Source organism: Ursus americanus, chromosome 8 (genome assembly GCF_024610735.1).
Source record: "Ursus americanus isolate L20-20 chromosome 8, mUrsAme1.1.p, whole genome shotgun sequence".
In the NCBI taxonomy this organism is placed as follows: Eukaryota; Metazoa; Chordata; class Mammalia; order Carnivora; family Ursidae; genus Ursus; species Ursus americanus.
The window spans coordinates 29,012,407-29,031,983 of NC_142134.1; the positions used below are offsets into that span (position 1 = coordinate 29,012,407).

General features: G+C 41.3%; 1 protein-coding gene across 1 annotated transcript in view; it reads right to left on the reverse strand.

The window, feature by feature from the left end:
- The window catches only part of SLC4A4 (solute carrier family 4 member 4), a 349,367-nt gene extending 330,110 nt beyond the window's left edge, over nucleotides 1–19,257 (reverse strand). Inside the window, exon 1 of the mRNA XM_045789287.2 lies at nucleotides 19,137–19,257. The gene's annotated coding sequence lies outside the window, so the exon portion shown is untranslated. The remainder of the gene's footprint in view (nucleotides 1–19,136) is intronic.
- Between the last annotated feature and the right edge of the window lie 320 nt (nucleotides 19,258–19,577).

Here is a 19,577-nt window from a genome sequence, read left to right on the forward strand (position 1 = left end):
CCCATAGATTTCAACCCATATCTCAGGCCCTCGGTTAATTGAGTTACTGGTTTGATCTTTCTTCTTTATCTTTTTTTAAGATTTTATTTATTTATTTGAGAGAGAGAATGAGAGGCAGAGAGTACAACTGGGGGCAGAGACAGAGGGAGAAGCAAACTCCCCGCTGAGCAGGGAGCCCAATGTGGGGCTCATTCCCAGGACTCCGGGATCATGACCTGAGCCAAAGGCAGATGCTTAACCAACTGAGCCACCCAGGAACCCTCTTGCTTATTGTCTTATACAGATGTCAAATCTAACACATATTTATCAAGCACTGTACTCAGCCCTAAACGCTTCTTTTTTTTGAATTGTGATGGAAAATACATAACATAAAATTCACCACCTCAACCATTTTTAAGTGTCCTGTTCAGTAGTGTTAAATATATTCACATTGTTTTGCAATATGATCTCCAGAACTTTTAGCCCTTGCCCTACCTAGGCCCTTCAGACTACTGCAACAGAACATCACATATGAAGAGCTTATAGACAACAGAACTGCATTGCTCGGCATTCTGAAGGGTGGAAATCTTAGATCAGGGTGCCAGCATGGCCAGATGAGGGCCCTCTTCAGGTCACAGATGTCTCACTGTATAGTGACATGGAAGCCATGTGGGGGCTCCGTGGGATCTCTTTGAGGCACAAATCTCATTCACCTAATCACTTCCCAAAGGCTCCACCTACTAAAATCATCACCTTTGAGGGTTAAGATTTCAACATATGAATTTGGGGGGGACACAAACATTCAGACCATAGCAGTCCTTAATACTTTTGAACTCCATTTTTTTGTGCCATTTTATTCCTTATCAATGACTTGTCTTCAAATTTCTAAAGATGAGCAAAATCTTCAAAATTATAGAAGACTTTTTAGATAAGCATATATAAGATTCTGGCATAAGCATATATAATAATTCTTAACTTTTTGTGGGGGGGGGGACCATGGGTCTTTTGAGAATCTGATGAAAGATGTGGATTCTAACCTCAAATTAAAAGGGATATATGATTATATAATTAAAATGCTTCTCTAATTTCATGAGGTTATTGAATCCCTGTCCCCCAAAAGCCAACCATGAACTCACATAATAAAAAACTCTCATTTTTTGGTCTCACTTTATACTAGTATTTATTGATTCTCTGGCATTGCAGTATTCCTTTAAATATCAAGTTTCCCCTAATGAGTTGTATTCAAGGTCTTATTTGAAAAATTTCACATAAATGTGATATTTACAAAAAATAAATTAATCTACAAATATTCAGGAAAACAGTTACACTGCTTATACAAGGAACCACATGGAGGCAAAGAATTTCCCTACTTCCCGTGTGAGTTCCACCACATATTCAATGAGCAGTTTCCCACAAAAATGCTATTAAAGCACCTCATGTCTGAAAGCAAGCTAAATTATAAATGCCTTATCCTTATGGGCACACCTTCTTCAGATCTGATAGTAAAAAAGCCCCATGACTGATTATAGATAAGATGGACTTGATCGCTACCCTTCTAAATTTAATGTACTGTAGTTAAATAACCATGTTCACTGGCTTTGATTGCATCATTGCACTTTCTGATGTTTCTGATAATATAAAAACATTAGATTTTTAGAGTGATATCCTGGAGCTGATAGGCTCTCATTTCCTTTCCGCCCAGATTTTGGGGAACTAGATAGTTGGAAATTATATCTTTTTCTGTTTTTTGGAGGGGTCTAAGTAAACATTCTTAAAGGACACTAGTCCATATTAAATATTAAATGTCTTGTGTATATCACAGCTTTAGCAACATCATGAATACTTAGATGCACTCCTCCAGAAACATATGTACACACAAATTCTATATACAGCCCCTGGGGGCTCATGAGCTCCCTTAAAGCCCCGCTGTGGACTCTAGACCTCAAGATCAAGAACCTATCCCTGCGTTCAGTAGACAAGTGTGAACCGACACTTCTGATTTCTAGGACTTCATTTCCTTGAACCAACATGAAGAATCTAAGTCTGCTCTGCTTTTAAAGGTGTTAATCATATGCAAAGAAACTCAGCATTCATCAGAAATAATCACCATAGCCTTCTCTTTGTTATCTGGTGTTTCTCAAGACAGAAAGGGATTAACTGCTCTCCAGGAAAGGCACTGACTCTTTTCTGTTGGAAAGGCTGAGAACCTGAGGGATGGACAGCCTTCTGCATCTGCCATGGTGACTTCATCCTGCAGGTCTCCAGGGAGCTCATCAGTAGACATCCTGACGCTGGCAACAGTAACAAGCCAGGAATGGGTCTAGCTAATGTAGGTATCTGGGAGGCCACAGTCACCACCGGAACCCATCTCATAAATTCAACCCATTTACCTTCCCAAGGCTGTCACACCTTCACTCGTGACCTCTCTCTTCTCAAACTCCTTTTGGATTTATTAACTCTAGCGTTCAATTATCCACCTTATTTTGTCTAAGTAAGCCTCTCTCATATCCTTTCTTATCCAATTTTTTAATATAAGTTTGCCCTCTATAAATGTCACATAGCTCAACTGTTTATAATAGACTATCAAGCATATATATAGTCTATATTGATTACTCCTCAGACTCCAAGATTAAGCTGAAGTTACAAAAACTATTGCTTGAAAGAGTCATTCCTTTAATCTATTAAAACAAGTTTCAGAATGCAACTGTTTTGCCACTTAGAATTGTTCTCATACTTCCAGCAGGTTTTCCAAATTCTCAATTTACCAGGTAAGAAGAGACCATACAAATTGCAGAGAGTAATCCTACTCATACTTAATATCCCATTCCATTTTTAAGTGTATTGCAAATGATGAGTAGGCAGAAGTGAGATGAAGAATGAAACCTGTAGGGAAACAACGAGAAGAGAAAGTTTTCAGGAATTCAACATCCTTGGCAACTTTTCCCATGACCCTGTGATTGGAAACCGGGACAGCATTTAAAGAGCTGGTCACCTTGGAAAACACAGAAACCTCTAAAAATAAAAATCAACATTTCCAGACTCTGCCTTAATGGTTTCCTGATAAACAGAAAGACATGCTTGCTATTCTACCCCCACAGGGGGGTTGTGGCAATTAATTATTCAACATTTGGAAAGTGCTTTGGAGATAAGAAGCTAAGTGCTGAAAATCATCATCAATTTTCAGCAAACCGCACTTAGAGTGAATTCACCAGGTTTACTGTTGGAAACTGAGTATAAGACTGTGCTTTCTTTTTCCATTTCATTTAGACCATTAGACCAAACAACCAACACCCATATGGAACTTTCCTTTGCTTTTGCTCCATCTTTAAGTGTCCTCCGAGTAAAAAACTAGTCCTTAATTTTCAGAGAAATATAAATTCTAATAATGTGGTTTTGCCAGAATTTACAGTGATATGCGTATTAGGTATCAGTCCTCTTCTGCCCTTAAGTAATATAATAAATAGTGAATTTACTAAAGATTTCATTTGTAAAACTGTGAGAGTAATTAAAATCTAGTATAATGTACTTCTATATTATCATTTCAGGAAGCATTTATTTATGTATTTATTTGACCGGGGCAGGGAGCAAGCACAAGCAGGGGGTGCTGGAGAGGGAGAAGCAGACTCCCTGCTGAGTGAGGAGCCCCATGCAGGACTCCATCCCAGGACCCCGGGGTCATGACCTGAGGCTAAGGCAGACACTTAACCAACTGAGCCACCCATACCCCCCACCCAGGAAGCATATTTATTTAGGTGTCCATGACTGCATTACACCACCTGTATAAATTTAAATAATCTAAGAACTGATTAACCTTGATTAATGCTCTAAACGAAAAGAACTTATTCTACTTAAATAAGAAATTATTTGGTTAAACAACTTTTCCTCCTTATCTACAATAAATACTTATCTATATTTTTTCACTTTAAAACTCAAAACAGTGACCCAAAATTGAGATTTTGTTTTCACTTAAGTATAACTGAAACCCACATAAAAACCCACCTGCATCCATGCGGAAGAAAAAAAGAGTGAGGCATTAAGTAGTTTTTAAATGAAGAGTCACTAGCAGGCCATGTTCTGCAAAGCTATCACACAATAATTGTGGTCAATTTGGGATTAAATACATATGAGCAGAACTCACACCGATGTCCATTTTGGAAACAATAAATAATTTTGTCCCAAGTAATTTTTTTTTTTACTTCGGATCCCTCCCACAGTGAAAGATCATATACACAAAATCATAATTTCATGTTTTTGAAAATTAAAAGCTGTACTGACATAATCTTGGATATGGGACTTGTTACCCATTAAACGGAGCTCAACAACATTTCTCTAAAAAGATGTATATATTTTAATCTCAAAATGCACAGTTTTAAAAGTCATCATTGTTTTCAGAAAGGGTTTGTTACAAGATGAGTTTTTACCACTTTAAATTAATACCTTTTATATATCTATTAGTCAACCTTAAATCTTTTATCCATATTCACCTTCCAAACATCTCACCCCCCAAAAAATGTGGAAGTGAAATCTTAAATGTGCTCCACATTCTGAATCTCAATAAAGGAGGAAAAAAAAAAACAAAAAACCCTGCTGGTTGCTTTAGCGAGATGATCTCAATGAGGCCCCTGGCTCTCGTAACAAAAGTAACTATGGAATTCTGCAAGGAACCCACAATAGGCTGCTCTACTCCAAACAGGTTAATGCCAAAACACCTGAGAAAATGTCTCATTGACTCAGGTTGATATTACTATATATTCGATATAATCTTCATCCTCTCCAGATCATTATATAATAAACTTGTAGATAAACTGTTTTTCATTCTTTGAACAAATAATTGTTTTCATCCTTTAAAAGAAAAGAGTATCTAGAAGGAACCTAAAACTGAAGAGGAAAATGGATCCAGAAAAGTCCCTTCTAAAAAAAATTCTTTCAAAGGAGGTACCATAGTGTATCTTCTGCTCTACTGGCTTTATTATGCTAATAATGGGCTGCTGGTACAAAGAGAAGAAATAGGCACATTTTTATGTCTTAAAGAAGTATTTGGAGGCATACATCTTAACTATCTCTGCTTTAATGTTAACAGGACCATCAGACAGTTCCTTAAAAATAAACAATACAGGGGCGCCTGGGTGGCCCAGTCGTTAAGCATCTGCCTTCGGCTCAGGGCGTGACCCCGGCGTTCCGGGATCGAGCCCCACATCAGGCTCCTCTGCTGGGAGCCTGCTTCTTCCTCTCACACTTCCCCTGCTTGTGTTGTCTCTCTCACTGGCTGTCTCTCTGTCAAATAAATAAATAAAATCTTTCAAAAAAAATTAAATAAACAATACAATTGCCATATGGGGGTGGCGAGTCATTTCAAATTAAATGTTTTCCATCCATATGAATATGAAGAAGAGAAAAAGTGTCCAAAGGAATTAGACATGTCCCCAAATGAGTAAGAAATGAATTGGCAGGGACTGAGCCTCCATGAGAACATTACTTTGAATCTAAACCAAATTTCTAAAACACTCCAGGTGATCTCTATATTTACAGAATTTTAACGCTGAAATAGTGAAAAGAATGATTCTGAAATGTTAAAGAAATGAAGCAATTTAATTAAATGGCAGTGTCGTATTTATTGTCCTATGTTGCAACGTTAGGATCTAGAACCGGAGTGACAGGAAAGACAGCCCAAGACTCCGAGGACCTTCTCAGATGGACGCTACCACCTGGTCATGAAAGGCTTTTACTGAATGATTCCCCAAGTCCACTCAGCAAAGGTACATGGTACCTCGAATGATTTCTTACTAAGTTACTGTCAGATGTTTTCCTTTGCAAAGAAAATTAGAAAAAAATTAATAATGAGCATTAGCCGTCCAATTCATAGTGAATTAAAAGAGCCGTATTAGAGGGGACGGTGGAGCTGATGAAGCTCGGTATGCGCGCAATAACTAACACCTGAATCATGCTCACTAGGTGCTACGGCCTTTTCTAAGCATTTCACATATATTAACTTACTTAAACCCCAGGAATAAAATGAGGTAGGGTCGCATGAAGAACTGCAAGCACGGAGTCGCCCGAGTCATGAGGCACGGAGTCTGTGGGTGCCAGGCGCACGGCTCACATCTCCCCTGGGCAACGCAGGTGCTTCCCGGGCCAGGGCCAGGGCCACGGTCGGTACCGACCGAGCTCCGCGCGGTCTCGCTCCGGAAACGGTCTTAGCCGCACGCAGAGAGCCACCTGACCCTGGTCACGCCCCCGTCGCAGGACGGCCCACATCTCCTGCCTGGGCCACGTGGGCTCCCTTAGCTCCAAGTGGGCGGGCTCCGCAGGGCCTCCCGGGCAGCCCGGTGGGATCCCTGGAGGCCCCTGTGGCTATGGGATGGCGGTGGTTCACTTCCCTCTGCCCAATCCAGCTGCCTGCTCCCTCGCGGGGGCCACCCCGCCGCACCAGTCAACTTCCTGCGCCATCGGAAAGTGCCTCCCCGAGAACCTCACCTCAGACCGCGTGGACGCGGGGTTCCAGCCCAGACACTCTGGCTCCGGAGTCCGCGCTCAGAACCAACTCGGGGAGATCCTGACAGTCGACGCTGACTCACGAATCCGCTTCCCTGGGAGGTTCCACGAGCCTCCACGGCCGCGAGGCGCAGAGGTCTCAGCAGGCGTGACTGACTGCAGCCTCTCAGCATCTTCTCGAAGCCCCCAGTCACTCCTGGGCTCTTGTCAGCCTTGCCCATCACCAGTCCTTCCATGTCCTTCTGCTCGGGCTGCTCCCTGACGGCCAAAGACTCGTTCAGAACCCCACTTGCCTGCCCAGGCCACTCTCTGCAGGTCTCCAAACGCGCCAAGCCTTCACGCCACGGACGCACACAACCACCGCCTCAGGCTCGTCAGCCCAGAGCCGCTCTCTGCCCCCTGCACCCCGAAGCAGCCCTGTCACAGCTCACCTCTCGCACTAGCTCGCCGGGTCTTCCAGCCTCTCTCCCGCCTCGGCTAAGGCCTCCTCCCTGGGGCGCTGCAAGGGAGCTGCCGGCGTCAGGCCTCCCACTCTCGCCCTCTCCCCCTCCGAGCCGGCCTCCGCATTTCCTCAGGTTCAACTCATAAAACAGGTATCTGCGGGATCACTGCCCATCGTGTAGGAAAACAGGGAGACCCGTAAGCCCTGTGAAGGCACAGCTAGGACATCCTCTTTGCGACATAAAAGATAAGCGCAACAATGTATAAAACACAACAATATGGGAACACCTGGCTTAGGAGCTATGGCTTCAGCGCCTGCGGCCCTAAGAGCTTTGCCGAATTCCATAATGATGACCGTGAGAGATGAGCAAAAAGGGGAAAGTATGTCTTGTTAAGAAAGGTGATAAGTGCAATTTATTTGGGACTGATGTACATCAGAAACATATTTTAAGACAATTTTAGTCTGGACACTTAATTAGGTAAGCTTCAGTTATGGGAAAATTCAATTAAAGTGAATATACTCTAATGACAGTAGATAAATAGACCACTCCTGCAATTTAAGCAGATTCACAATTTCCCAGAAATAGTCTCCTTAAATATTATTTCCTCTTGATTCCACAGACTCTGCAATTCACGGTACCTACTTGCCCGCACTTTCAGCATTAACACCATCCCCTCGCAGTTCCCAAGTCATCAGAGTTCTATATATCCCATATGTGGATACCTACCTTAGAAATGAATCCCTCACTATCTCTACAAAACCTAAGACATTATTCCACCAGCTCCTGACTCAAGCAGCAACCTGCTTGAAGCCTAGGCCACATGCTCTAGCCTGTTTTTTTTCCTGCTTCTCTGCGTCTATATAAAAGACACTGTGTTATTCAAGCCCATATACTAGAGTCCTTCCATAACAGAAGCTAAAAGCTGTGGGTCAAACAAATATATGGCATTGGACTTTCCACACTATTTATGAGTATAATATTACACCTAAGAAAATCATCCAACACAATGGTTTTTAAACCTGCACAAAATAAAAGACAATTAATTGGGAAAGCAAACTATTTCAATTAGTGGAATTATCCCAAATGAACCCAGCACCAAAGGCGTTGGTTTCAATTCAGAAATAACATCCAATTTCATTTTATCAGCAGCAAGGTGTGGTCTTGATTCAGGGAAATTTTACAAGGAGGTCTAAATGATCTGATCACTTTTTAACCTCATGTGTAACAACGCACTTATACTTGTGCCTTCTGGTCAAGGTCTAGAACTGAGATAAGACAGCTGAGGTAGGTAATCTTTATAAGAAACATTGTATGAGGTCACACCCACAATCTATAGACCAACATTCAGTGACATCAAAAAACGAGAAATTATTCTACAAAATGATAAGTGACATAAGCAAAGTGCTGTGAGAAAGCCTGGGTAAAAAGAGAGAATACCATCCAAAAATGTCTATTTACCAAAAATATCCATATTCTCTTTATAACTGTATGAATACTTACTCTACCCCAAAGATTCGTTCTGGACCTTCTCCTCTTGAAAAAGCCTTTTCTCCTCCTGGGAATGAAAAACTGCTCACATTAAATATCTGCTACATAAATTTAAACTGATTTATGTTAAACCTATTTCTCGAAGTTGTAAGTGGTCCTCCTAGTTCTGGTGTTCTTGGATTTGGGGTCTAATGTTCATGACATTAGGTTGTGAGGTCTCCTTTCAGACTTCACTGCTCAAGATTATAAGCATTCAAACAGACTTCTGTCTGTTCTCTGAAAGACACTCCTTTATTCTCATGATATGCAGCACATTTCCCTAGACCTCCCCCCGGTTAAATCTGTCTCAAGGTGCAAGACCTAGCCTCCGAGGGAACATTCTAGGTAAGACAGCATAAGGTTCAGACACATGGATGAACACAGACATACAGCATTAGAAGATCCCTATTAAGATGTAATAACTGAACTTAAATATATATCCAAATGTAATATTTATCAATGTAAAGAATAGTGAAACATTGAGATTTCACTGGAAATAGTATAATGTATATATAATAAAACATCTATTCTAAAATGTCTCAATATATTGTGCATTTGAATACATTGTAAGGCACATAAGGGAAATATACACCTAACATATAGCTATATAGTACAATGATATTCTCTCACCATTACATAAAATCCAATATTATCATGGTGCCCCAATACTAGCACCATTAAAGATATCTATTTCCTCTCATTTATATTTATATCTTCCAGAGATTTTCTGAGAATATCTGGATTTAAAACTTCCTAGTTAAATATAATACAAAAGTTTATTTGAATGAGGCAAGCGCCAAATTCACAGAAGTGAATAAACACATGAATGACTCTCCCCCTGCCTACCACAGGAGCAGCTTTTCACCTGAAATCCAGATAACACCAGAGGTGTCTAATTCTGCATTTGTTACCATACCTACTATATATTCTTTTTTTTTCCTACTATATATTCTTCAGAGAAGGCATAAAAACTGCAATTCCTTATAAATCTTTTTAGGTAAATAGCCTTTTTAAAACCTTAAAAGCAGTACTCAGGGGAAGATGGGGGAAGTCTACATGAAAACTGTACTATATTTTTGCAGCTTTCTGTGAGCCTACAATTATTTCAAAAAAAAATTTTTGAGACTAACAACTCATTTTTATTTTTTTTAATTTTTATTTAAATTCCAGTTAGCTAACACAGTGTAATGTTAGTTTCAGGTGTACAATATAGCAATTCTACACTTCCACACACCTGGTGCTCATCACAAGTGCCCTCCTTAATCCCTATCATCTATTTCACCCATCCCTCACCCACCCCCTCTTCGGTAACCCTCAGTTCTCTATAGTTAAGAGTCTGTTTCTTGGTTAGCCTGTCTCTCTTTTTTTTTCCCTTTACTCATTTGTTTTGTTTCTTAAATTCCACATATGAGTGAAATCATGTGGTATTTGTCTTTCTCTGACTGACTTACTTCACTTAGCATGATGCTGTCTAGCTCCAACCAGGTCATTGCAAATGGCAAGATTTCATTCTTTTTGATGGCTGAGTAATATTCCATTGTGTATATGTACTACCTCTTCTTTATCCATTCATCAGTTGATGAACACTTGGGCTATGTCCATAATTTGGCTACTGTATATAAAGCTATGAACAATGGGGGGGGGGGCACGTATCCCTTTAAATTAGTATTTTTGTATCTTTGGGTAAATACCTCGTAGTGCAATTGTTAGATCACAGGGTAGTTCTATTTTTAACTTTTTGAAGAACATCCATGCTGTTTTCCAGAGTGGCTGCACCAGTTTAAATTCCCATCGATAGTGCAAGAGGGTTCCCCTTTGTTCCCTCCTCACCAATAACAACTCACTTTTAATCTCAAAAAAAAAAAAAATAGTAAATAAACTGTGTCCAATTCAGAGAACAGGTGAAATATATCTAAAAAGAAAAGTGAGGTTAAGTTTTCCAAGGAACTATGTAACACATCACAAACCCTAAAAACAAAGTTTCATCACCAAAATTACTGGATTCCAAACTTCATGACCGCAAGTTTCACAAGAAATATGTGAAAGACCTGACAGCAGTGATCAGAGCTACTCCATTGGAGGAACTCTCTAGAAGAACTAGAGTTCAAATAAAGCTGTGTATAATGACTGAGCATCTCTGATCGGTCTGCCCAGGGTTTTTAAGTGACTAAGTATCCTTCTGCTAAATAAGTATTTTCACTACTTCATATGCTAGCCACTGCACAAACCACGAAGGACATTCTGACACAGTTGCCACAGTGAGGAAGCCTACAGTGTGGGACCACATGCACACACGTGAGACGAAGGGCAGTGCAGAGCAATTAGCCACAAAGTGGTTCCAAGGTAGAGGCCACTGCCTCAAGTTTTGGCAGGAAAAACTTGTGAGTGCCTGAACCATATTTTCTTCTGATGTTTTTGGACGAGCGTTTTGTTTCATTTCTTAATGTATTTTTCAAGGGAAATTATCTGCTCCCATTTATCTAAATCTTTTAAGACCTTTCCTAGCTGCCTTCTATCCCTGGCAAAGGAGCTCAACTTGTAAAAAGTGCAAACGTGTGAGCTGTGTGCTTCTGCTTAATGTGTTCGCGCTCAGCAATTTTCTGAAGGCGATCGTAATCACTACTTCAACAATCTCCTACCACGAGGTCCATCCTCGGCGAACATCGTGAGCGCTCATCACACATTCCTAAGGCCATGGTCTCCAGAGGTCAAAGGAATGAAGGAATGTGTGCAGCACTTGTACTGAGGTCTCGCTGCAGCTGCAGTGAGCACGGAACACGCGCGCGCGGGGAGGGTCCCCGGGGCGCAGCCATCGGCACTCAAGGTCCGCTCAACCTTCACTCTGCCTGATGAGCCCACGGAGTCCTCACTCTGAGCAAACACGTTTCACCCAACAATGGGATCAGAACTTCATTCATGATCATTCTAGGGGAGAAGGTACAAAAACCTGGTTTGTATTAAAGACATTAGAAGGATTCCCAGCAGGCCATTTAGATAACAGATTTCCAAACTGAAGAGCGTCAGAGCGATGGAAGAGCTAAGCCCGGGCCCATGGGATATCAGTTTAGATATTACTGTCATGATCCTATTCCTTAAATAGTCGCTCTTCCCTAAATCCAGTCCTAGCACCACTGTTTTTCAAAAAGTCTCCTGGGCGGAGTAGATACCATAGGGGAGGAGCCTTGCTTCCAGCATTTAACACAGCAATTGCCAGACAGGCCTGGATGCTTTTGTTTTATAACGACCCAGTTTAACTTCTCACAGGAATGAAAGCACCCAGAACAGAAGATGTTTTCTGAAATTCACTATTTTTAAAACAGTAGTTTCACAAGGCTCACCATAATTACCCTTTGTATGTATTTCAATTTTCCATAGCATTTTGTCTGTAACAGAAAACAAAAGCTGTCTACTATACCAGATGATTCCATTTTTCCACTAAATCACACGAAAGCAACCACATTTGGGTTAAGCATATATGAGGGATGCTACCTGAAATGTAAACATCCTCAAAAATGCAGACTGGCTTACTGCTATTCTGAGGTAATATGTTATATACTCAGTACTCTGATAATGATGAGAGCCGACCAATCAAGACCACCACCAGCTCTCAAAAGAAAAACAAGAACAACAGCAACACCAACCACCACCCTCAAATAAAAGGAAAAGAAAATCAGTCTTTGGGTTAAAAAATCTAATTAGATTTCCACATCACAATCCAAGTTCTACTGCTGTAGGCCTGATTTTGCAAGGGGCTACCTACTATTATTTATGTTATAATCCTCCAAAACAAAAATCATACAAAGTTTAATTCTATGTAATTTAGAAATAAATATTTGGCCTAAACCTCTTTTCAGATGAAGAAAATAGAGGTCAAAGTCAAACAGTACTTGAGGATCTGGACCTTTCAATTGTTGCTTTACACAAATGTTTATAAGGTTTACGCTGCAAGTTTGCTTTTGACATTATAATCAACATATGTGGGAAATGCCTCATCCATATTAAGCTGAAAAGGCTCTCTACAAGCTTCAGTTTTCAGCTATTATTCATCCTTAAACATTCAATTTTTCATGAAATATGGTTTCCAAGGTATCAGCACTAGAGATGCCACGACAATATTTTAAATCTGGAAATTTGTTGGCCAGCATTCTAATTATAGAAGCTAAAAATATTCAGTGTGTAAGCTTTTGGGGATCACCCACGGGGAGAAGAGCACTGTAATCATTTTCAAGGGTTCTCCAGGTCCTATGTGTGTTACTTGGGGCATAAAGTTGATATGAGTGATACAGTGAAACGGGTGATCTCAAACTGCTGGCTATTAGATTCAATTTTTCAAGCTGATGTTTAATAAACCCTGTTCCCAACTCAACTTTAGCAATAAGAAGTAAAAGTCCTAGAGAAAAAATGTTTTCTGAGTTTGGATCACTCAGGGGAACAGCTCAAGAAAGACACTTAAAAGTGTTGTTCATTCATTCAGCCAACAAACATTTATTAATATGTCAGGAACTGCTCTCGGTGCTGGCACCATTCAACTCAAGAGTCAGGAATGTTGTAGAACACAGCAACAACAATAATAACTAACATATGTATAGTCATTTACAGTTCTGAACAAGGTTTCAGAACAATCACTTCTGTCCTTCATAACACCTCTGCGAGCTAGGTTTTACAATTATTTTAATAATGAAAAAAGAAAGAAAGATCATTTTTTAAATTCCCAAAATCAAATAGCTAGCAAATAAGAGAGCTGGGTCTTTAACCCTTATCTTCCAAATGCATATCTCTGTTGGTCACTGGGCAACACTAAGTTACAAAATGCTTTGCTTTTGTGTTAAGCACTGAAGACAAGTTCTGCAGGTTTGTGAGTGTTGTGTTAAAGTTGGTGGGTTTTTGTTTTGTGTTGTGTTTTTAAGGACAGGGTTTCACAAATCCAGGTTGTGACATTTACAAGTTCAAAGTGTTTTTAATATCTTCACCCATTTATTTTACTTACTATACGGAAACACTGGTGAATGAGTGTCTATGGTTATCTGAGTTTTCTAAACAAATAAAAGAAGTTTACTTCCTAGATATTAAAGACTTTCTTGCTTGGTATAACATACTGGACAAAAACTTCATGAGCAAAAAACTTGAACAAGTACTTCACAAATGACTACAGCCCATAAACATATGAAAAGGAACAAAAGATACTTGGGGAAATGCACGTTAAAACCACAATGTGAAATAACTATACATCCACCTACATGATTAAAATAAAAAAGATAAAACCAGCAGTTTGTAAGGATGTGGAGTAGCCAAAACACTTGTAAGATGCTAGTAGGAGTGTGAATTGGTACCACTTTTGAAGGAAGGCACTATTATTCCCACATGTTTATCAAAAGACATACGTAAGAATGTTCCAGCAGCACTATTGATTGTAGCCAAAACCGAGAAACGATCCAAATGCCCATCCAGAGCGAAATGATGACTAACCTGTGGCATTCTCCTAAAGCAGAATACTGCGGAGCAGCGACGAGAAGCTGCCGCTGCACGCACACACAAACGCATCTCACAGACATAGTGCGGAGCGAAGGAAGCCAGATACAAGGATGCGGAGCGAAGGAAGCCAGATACAAGGATGCACCGCATCTACTCCGGTAGAAAGTGCCATAATAGATACTGAGAGCCTATAGTCTCAGAGTCGGGAGAGACGTTATCCTTGCGGGGAAATCACGCCCTGGGGGGGAAAAGGGGAACTTCTGGCTGCTGACAATGGTGTATACCGTGGTCTTGGTGTATTCACTTAGGTAAGTCACCCAGCTGTTTACTTATATCTCAACAACATGCTCACATTTCTCTATACGTTTTATATTTCAATAAAAGCTTTAGACGGATGGATGGATAGATAAATAGATGATAGATAAAGATAAGATAGAAACGGGTAGGAGAGCAAAAAGAAAGGAAGAAATTCAGGGAGAGAGGGAGAAGAGAGTACAATAAGGTGGTCCTACCGGGGCACACCTCAATAGTCCTCGCCACTGTGTGTGCTGCAATTCCTACAACGGCTTTTACTGCTTGATCTACCTCTTCCTTTACTACCAATCGGTCCCCTGGCACTTTCCAATGTTATTCATGTAGCTGCCAATATCAGGCCATGCCTGTCTTCTAATATGTAATTCAGTGTTTGCTATGGGATTAGAAATGCCATAATCAGCCATGTTAGAACTGTATGTGAATTAGGAGTAAACAGATTCTGAAGGCTCTCCTATGAGTAAAGTGAATCCTCTTCAATGTATTTTTGTAACCCTTTATGTTGCCCACTCAGAGGCTTTTTTTGCTGAAGAATATGCCAAATATAGGAGTTCCAAATAGCTGAAGTTTGTTACTGAACCCTATAAGTGAATACTAACCTCTAGGCCAAACCTAGAACTAACACAGAAGTCCAGATCCCACAAGTTTACTTGTTTGCAAATAGTATAAAGGACACTATCAATCGATAAACATAGTTCAAAAAAAAAAAAAAGAAAGAAATGACTTCTTATACACAACATTATGAAGAACTTTCCTAGTTGTATCACTCATAGAACGTTACATCAGTTTTAAAGACAATATATTCCGTCCTCATTTTGTATTTTTATTAATTTTGATTTTTAAACTCCCCCAAAAGTATACTACTACAAGTTTTATTTAAAACCTTTTTAAGGATTCTAAGACAAAAATTTAAGTTAAACTGAGGATAGCTTTTTCCTACATAATAATCCCAAACTATCTGTTTGTGGTTATTTATTTCCTTTAACATCCTAATTTCATGTAACTTCCTTCTGTATTCACTCTCCATGAAAAGCAAAAGTTAAGTCTTAAAAACTGTAGTTAAAATTGCTCCACACAAACTGAACACTCTTCATTAGTGAAACGCCCCCTGGCACCAATGAACAGGAAATAAAGTCGAGGCCAATGGGCACTGCTGCTGAGCAGAATCACTAACAGGGACCAGAACCGTCCCTTCAAATCAAGATAAACATTTATCAGCTTTAGTATCTTCAGCTGTGACTAAAACAACATTCATTCATTTGATGACAGTCATTCAATACATAGGTATCATTAGTTCAAAGAGAAAAGGTTCATCCCCACCTCCATCAATAATTTTCCCTTTAGTTTAAGAAAAGCATACCAAAAAAAAAAAAAAAAGGAAAGCATACAAAGTACTCTGTGCCTAGTTTCCTCATTTTTTTTCAACGAGCGTAATAATCCCTTACATCTACTTAATTTGTAGGGAAGAAGAACAAGATGATGTCTTGGCTTATGAAAACAACTGAAGATACACAGGGTTTCACCAAACCTATTTCTACCACCATCTTCTTTGAATATATAACTTAACTCAAAGGCAAGTAAGATCAATAAGGAATAGGATTATGAACATCATGAAAAGACTGGAAAAACAAAGTTTCATCTCTTCTTTGCCACAGCAGGTAAATAAATCCATCACCATTCATAGCTGCCTGTCCTTTTGATGTCTTGTTTAAAAAGCCATTGTACTGCTATGACTAGAGAAATGTAACAAAGTCATTGACACAAAATCATTATGACAGTCATAAATATGGCTTTAGGTAAAATAAAATCAGTCATCTCTACAAACGAGTAGCTGTGTGTGTATGTGTGCGTGTGTGTGTGTAAATGTACATCATACAAAAGAAATGAGTAAAAGGGTAGGTCAGGAAAAGCCATCTCCACTACAGGAAAAATAACTAAGGCAGGCACCGCAGGGATATAAAATATCATCTTTATGTTAGAAGGACAGTAGCATATTTTCTGTGACTCAAACATATCAAATGTGGAGCTACTGGGAGAAAGGCAAAATATATTTGGACTACAACTTACCCCTGACCATATATGAAAGAAACATTATTTTTCCCTTCCCTTAAAATTTCTGCATTCTGCAAAAATGAAAAAAATCCTGAAAGTAACAAGACCCCATTTTGCAAAGTCTTACTAACTTCCTGGATGTTCCTACACTATCCATTTTGCTACATGACTCCCCCAAAAGACATAAATTTCATAAATCACAGGTTGGCCTCAGAAACTGCGTGGACAGTGAGAACTGAGCTGTGCTCTGCTTAGAGCTTCCTTTGTCCCATCAAATCATGGACACTGATTCTCTCCACTTAGCAATCAGGAAAAAGTACTTAGAAACTTTCACGGTCATTAAATTCTTCTCAGTTCTTTCTTTCCACTCCCAATCTTGGTCTTAAACTGTAAGCACGTTATTAAAAGTGACTACAAAGAACCTCCAAGAGGCGAGTCCTGAAGTCTTTAGCTGCACTTACTTGAGGGGCAGTGAATTCCCTCAGGGCGCTCTCCCTTAACAGTAGCAGTCCTCCTGGACGGCAGCGCCCTCAGAGGCAAGCAAAGAAACCTGATTATCTACATGATTCACCAGCTAATGTGTATTTCCTTTCCTTAAGTGTTGTGTTTTTCTTTACAATGCAAGCGTGTGGCCAGGCTATCTTTCTTGTTATCAGAACAAAGGATCAGAACCTCAAAATTGTACTTGCCAGGGCTCAGTGAAAAATGAAATTACCACCAGACCATGCTGGAAGTTGTCCCAAAGTTAACCCGATTTCTATCACATTTTTTTCTCTAAATGATTCCCTGTATTCTTTTCACACATTATTGCAAACTCCAAATTTATGCTCATCATTTAAAAGACTAAAATAGTAACACTAACAAACATGTAAAGTTCTGAACTGCTGAGAAAATAAACTAAAAGAGATACATCATTATAAACTCAGAGTACATCCTGTCAATTTCATTGGCTAAGGGGCCTTATATATGTTAACTAGCAAGTCTCCAGAATGACCTCAACACATTAAATGATACTAAAAACCCCATTTTGAAAACACTCATACACAATGTTGGGGGAGGGGTTTCTTAGTTTTCTTTTTTCTCAAAGGTAGACAAGCCTGGAACTATCCAAATATCCAATCTTATCCCTCCCATCCCATTCTTATAAATGTCCTGTCTCAACAGTTACGAAGAGTACTACTTTCCTTTCTGTCCACATTTGTGGGAGTTTTTGTGTCATCTTACCAGAGACTCTGAGATAAAACAATTCAATTTCCAGATTTCATAGAAAGAGAGCAAAAGCCTATCACTATATTTAATTTTAAAATGAAAGTAAAAGTTTTTTTCTGTTATTAAAACTATAGAAAAATAAGCAGACATGCTTCCTTTGAATGAAGTTATGCTAACAACCTCAACAAAGTCCTACAATGATCATGAAAATTATTTAAATGCCAATTTAAATGCCAGAGCTCTTACAAACCTTTTCCAAAGACATTACCTTGGTTTGAAGGCGCTACTAAATACTGTTTTAACTGCACTGAAAAAGCTATTCAAATCAAAATGAAAAAAATAAAAATAAACCCCAATGGGCAATGTACACTTTAATTCAGGTAATAGTCTAAGTCCAACTCCCAGATACAAGAAAAAAAGGGAAATCCTGTACAATGCAGTGTCTCTCAGGAAAGGAACTGTTCCAGGATTTCAGACAATGTGTGTTTAGTACAACTCAGTGTTCATGATTTCCCATTAGGAGCAATTTTCTCCAACGCTGAAGTGAAATGGGAAAGGAAGTGAAGAGGGTAAACCAAAGTGGTTAACTTCTCTTCATTGTCAAGACTGGAAAGACCTTGCTTCGGGGAATTATGCTGAGAAGGTAAGGCCCTGAGAAGGAATGAGTGATGGAAAAAAAAAGTTTCACAAGGAACTGGAAAAAAAAAAAAATGTTTTACGATGGTAGGACAGAGGTAGAATGGCTTCCTTCTCCATCTTTCAAGTCAAGTTCAGGGTTTGCTGTGGTTTTTGTTTGTTTTTTGTTGTTGTGGTCGTTGTTCTTTTGTTCTTAAAGAACTTTTTTCCTTGCCGTGCTTGCTGCAGTTTGCTGATGTGGTTCCCAACTCTTGCCTTTCTTTGGTGACTGTTATTAACGGACTGGCAAGGGCTGGGTAAAATGCACTTAAGAAAAAAGAAATCACCACTCCTTGCCAAGACGCACATGCTGCCCAGTACCTGAGGAAGAGCTCCACTGTCGCCGGCCAAGAGAAATCCCAGTTAACCTCGTCCTCCCTCTTCCAAATCCATTGCAAATAATTGTGTGTGTGCCACTTGCAGAGAATCTGCCTGACTCACCCCCCGCTTTCGGTGTGCCAGGGAGGGATGTGAATGCTCCGTCCCGGAGCGGGCAGTGAAGTGGGGGCCGCGGTCTCGGTGGTACCGAGAGTCCCCAGGCCTCCACCATTGGTGGGTTTGGGGATGTGTGTGTGGCAGGTGCCCGGCCACACTGGGACCACCCAGGCTCACAGGAACACACGTGTCACTGCGCCGGAGCCCAGCCCGCCGCGTACACTGGCCCCACAGTCCGGGCAACAACGCCTGGTTACACGCAGGGGGATCTACAGTGGGGGAGAAACAGGACTGCTCAAACTGCTCCTCTAAACGCTAAGAAGGGGTGGGGGGAGTACTTTTCCGCGAAGCAGCGTCCACACTCCGCCGGCGCCCAGCCCAGGGGATGCCCGGCCCGCAACTGACCTCTTTCTCCCTCCCCCGAGTGCGCCGAGGCCGCCCGCGCGCCCTCTGGGACCGGCCCCTGCGCCCGCTGCGCCGGCGCCGCGACGCGGGGGCCTCGGCCGACTCTCCCCGCCGCTGCCCCGGCCAGGCGCTCACCTCCTGGGGTCCGCCTTCCGTCGCTCCTCCAGTTTGGCGGCGGAGTGTGGGGCTGCAGCGGCCGCTGCCGCCGCCGCCGCCTTCGCTGCCACCACAGCCGCCGCGGCCACAGAAGCGCTGCCCGGCGCGCCGCCGGGGTTGGAGGCTGGGGGGCCGCGGGATCCCCGCAGGCGCGGGCCCGGGGCGCGGCGGGGCCGAGCCGCGGGAAGTTGTCGGCGCGAGGCGCGGATCGAGCGGGGCGCAAGCCACCCGCGCCCAAGTAGTCACAACTTTGCCGCCTGGGTGGGTGCACGCTTCGGGGCGGAGGGAGGCGAGGACGGGGCGAGGGCGCTGGGGCGGGAGGGTCTTCGGAGCAAGCAGGGCTGGCACCCGAACGGCCCACGAGGAAGGGGGAGAAGGTGGCGCGAGGGGGAGATGTCTACACGGCCCGCGTGGTGCGGG